The sequence below is a fragment of the Salvia hispanica genome, chromosome 4 (genome assembly GCF_023119035.1).
Source record: "Salvia hispanica cultivar TCC Black 2014 chromosome 4, UniMelb_Shisp_WGS_1.0, whole genome shotgun sequence".
Classification (NCBI taxonomy): Eukaryota; Viridiplantae; Streptophyta; class Magnoliopsida; order Lamiales; family Lamiaceae; genus Salvia; species Salvia hispanica.
The window spans coordinates 7,620,532-7,624,680 of record NC_062968.1 but is presented as its reverse complement, the minus strand read 5'-3'; positions in this window follow the sequence as shown (position 1 = coordinate 7,624,680).

Below are 4,149 nucleotides of genomic sequence, written 5' to 3'. Positions count from 1 at the left end.
TTTGGTAGTTTTGATGCTGCATGATTTAATATAGGATTCTATTTAATATCCGTTTTGTTTTTACTTTGTTTCTTCCTTAAGTAGTTTTGATGCTGCATGATTGAGTGACACAATCTTGTATGATTTAAGATAGCTTGCTTCATAACTGTGAGAGAGTTCTAGCGAGTTAGATTCACTTAGTAGACGCTACAATTAGCTTCTCTTAAAACGACACTGTTAATTGAGAGTGGGGATATTTCAAGGGTCTTAGAAACTTTATGGAGTTACGTGTTAGGATTGACAACCCTAATTTTGTAATCAACGTTTGCATCGCATGAGCATAAGCTAGATGACTCGTCCAATCAAAGTAATAACTGTGCTAGGGTATTGTAGTTTGGAAATTTGTATAACCATAACTGGGATTCCATTATCTCTATCGATTGTCTCTGTGTTTTGCTTGCATCTAGTTGTTATTTGCGTTCAAATATTTTCTGTTTTCAAAATCTCTTGTTTGTCCAGATAGTAATTGAGTTCTAGTAAAGGATAGACACTTTGTGTTTGCCTTCCCCGTGTTCGATATCACGGTACTGACCTTTAGCTATACTCTATATACTCTGTATACTTGCAGGTTTGTTTAGTGCTAATAAAAAGTGCATCAAAGACCACCCCTGAGACAACCTCTACCAAGACACTAAGGACAATGAACATTGCCACCGCTACATGCGCTGCGGTGGTGCGCCACCTGCTCGCTGGAACAATCTGTTGCTGCGCGGCGACCGCCGTACATGCGCTGCGGCGGCCACCACCTAGGCACAATTTCCAGCACAATTTTTCGATTTTTTTTGGATTTTCGCCCCGTTAAGCCTCGACGCAAAATTTTTCAAGATACGTTTTAATCCAATAGTTTACTCATGCCACTACCGACTCTACAAACTTATTTTACACTTTGTTATAAATAAATTTGGGGGGATGAAGTGGTGGACCGTGAGTTTAGGTTTTTGTTTTAGGGTTTTCTTTTTTCTTTAAGTTTTTGTTTTTATTTTTTAAAACCCGTAGGAGAATTTTGTGTTCTTAAACAATGTTTTCTTGAAACGTAACATGAAGAACTTAGAAACACGCATGTGTAGGGACACACATTAGACCGACTTGCCAATGATATTACATTCCATCTATGTTTAAGTGTGGCTTAACGTTTTGATTTTATGGTTTGGTTAAAAGGTGCATAATTAGTGAATTCCTTGTTCGCCTTGATTCATGCTTATACCTTGTGAGAGTTGAGCCTTAATTTCTTTCTTGTGATTTATCTGCATTCATGTATTTGTTTCTAAAACTTGATCCTAGTCTTGCCTAAGTTTACATAGTGTTTAAGTTGATTTAGGAGGATGATTGACCATCTTTTCTTAGCCTACTTTTATTCCCAAATTATCGACCCTCTCAAAATTTCAAATTTTTTCCCTTTGGAGTCAATTTTTAGCCTTTAAGTCTTGGAATCCAAAATAATGGTGACAATTCCTTGGGTTAGTTAGTTATTGCTATCTTATTTTGTAAAGGAATTGGAGAGATAAGGAGAAAGTATAAAAAGTAGCGTGCTTAATGTAAATAAAAGTACAAGTTGTGAAATAGAAAATTTCCAAATATGTTCTTAACCTTAGACAGGATGCTTATGAAAAAGAAAGAAATGTTGAAAAAGAAAAAAAAAGAGAAAAAGTGTGAAAGGTTGTGAAAAATTAAAGAAAATCAAAGGTTTGGAAAGTAAGTTGAAGGAGAAAAATAAATAAAGTGTTGAAAGTGTCTTGGGTTTAGAAAAGTGGAGTCAATTTTACTCTACTTGGGATATTTTATTTCTAGTCACTTTTTAGCCAAATATTCCTCACCTACCAAAGAGCCTACATTACAACCAAAGATAAAGACCTTTCGGACTTTTGATGCTTAATCACATCTAGTAGAGGAGGGATTAGACTTTGAGCAAGCCTATGGTAAACTTTGCATGATGCATGATTTGAGTGATATATATATACATATTACCTTTATACACTTTGAGAGTGAGAGTACACTTCCCATCCTTGGAAGTTTGCCACATGCGAGCGCTTGAATTCAAGGTGTTCCACGAGTTAGTAATGAAAGTGCACTAATAAGCCTTGCTTGATTTGATTGCGTTAATACATGTTTAATCTACTCTTTCATCTTTTGAAGCAATTATAACGTCTAGTCTTTGTGCATTCCGTGCGTCTATTTTGTGTCTTTATTGTTTTGTTCGAGGACAAACAAAAATGTATGTTTGGGGGAGTTGATAGGCTCGAATTTTATAATATTTTAAGGCCATTATTTGGTCCGTTTTCGCACGTCCATTATTTGCATATTTTGTCTATTTTGGTATTTTGACGTGTTTTGTAAGAAATGTGCATAATTGAGCCGAAAAAGGGAGCCAAAACGCAAAGTCTGGAAGTCTAGAGTTAGACAGCGACCGGCAACCGCCAGAAAGTTGTGCGGTGTCCGCCGGTGCCCGGCAGGCAATGCAGTGCAGCGGTCGGCCTCGGAAAAATACACGTGGAAGAGAAGTCTCACCCGGCGACCGTAGGAAGTCATGCGGCGGTCCGCCGCCGGAGAAACAGACTCTCTGGACTCCAACGCGGCGACCGCGGCCACGGTGCGGCGGCCCGCCGGAGAAAGGCGGTGAATCCGAGATGCCCTAGATTTGCCCCAAGAATTACCATATTTTAAAGATCTTTTCCTTCTACAACAAGGATTGGCTTTCCCCTATAAATAAGACCTCAAGCTTCATCAAATTAGAGAGCTTCTACTTGCAAAATAATTCATAGAGGTCAAAAGCTAGAGTACTTCACTTGTGCAAGGAGTTGGAGAAGAATTTCAAGAAAATTAAGAACGACAAGGATTCAACCTAAGGGTTTTATTTGCTTTAGTTTTATGTTCCAATTGTGTTCCCTTCAATCTATGTGTTTAGCTTATTTCATTATGTGTAACTAAACTCATAGGATTCTAGGGATGTGTTAGTAATGACTTTTGTTATACAATTCCTTTTTCTATTTAATATCCGTTTTGTTTTTACTTTGTTACTTCCTTAAGTAGTTTTGATGTTGCATCATTGAGTTACACAATCTTGTATGATTTAATATAGCTTGCTTCATAACTGTGAGAGAGTTCTAGCGAGTTAGATTCACTTATTAGACGCTACAGTTAGTTTCCCTTAAAACGGCACGGTTAATTGAGAGTGAGGACTTTTCAAGGGTCTTAGGAGCTTTATGGAGTTACGTGTTAGGATTGACAATCCTAATTTTGTAATCAATGTTTGCATCGCATGAGCATAAGCTAGGTGACTCGTCCTATGAAAGTAATAACTGTGCTAGGGTATTGTAGTTTGGAAATTTTTATAAACATAACTGTGAACGCACATCCCTGGGATTCTCTTATCTCTATCGATTGTCTCTGTGTTTTGCTTGCATCTAGTTGTTATTTGCTTTCAAATATTCTCTGTTTTCAAAATCTCTTGTTTCTCCAGATAGTAATTGAGTTCTAGTAGAGGATAGACACTTTGTGTTTGCCTTCCCCGTGTTCGATATCCCGGTACTGACCTTTAGCTATACTATATATACTCTGTATACTTGCAGGTTTATTTAGTGCTAATAAAAAGTGCATCATGTTTTTGGCGCCGTTGCCGGGGAAGACAATTCACTTTGGAGTGACATCTTCAAACGGATAATTTTACTACTTTGGAATTTAATTGCTTTCAGTTTTTACTTTTAGTTTTTAATTTGTTTTGTTTTTTATTCTTGCAGGTTTTGTATGCGAACGCGCTTTGGGAATGACAACCTAGAACCGCTCGATTTAGAACTTGAAAGAACTCGTAGGAAAATAAGAAGTGAAAAAGGATAAGGATTGATGGGTGACAAAACGAAACTCGAAAAATTGCAGGAGATGGTCAAGATGTTGATGGACGAGAGAGATGCGGAAAGGGCAGCCCGAGAGGCGCTGGAGAAAAAGAACAAGGAAATACTACCCGTGATGAACATGTTCAATCATGGGAATACTGTTACTTTTCCCGAAGGCCCTAGTATTGATGCTAATAACTTCGAGTTACGCATGACCCTTATCCAAAGGGTCGAGCAAACTCCTTTTGCAGGTAGGGCCACCGAGGACGCCAACCGCCATCTC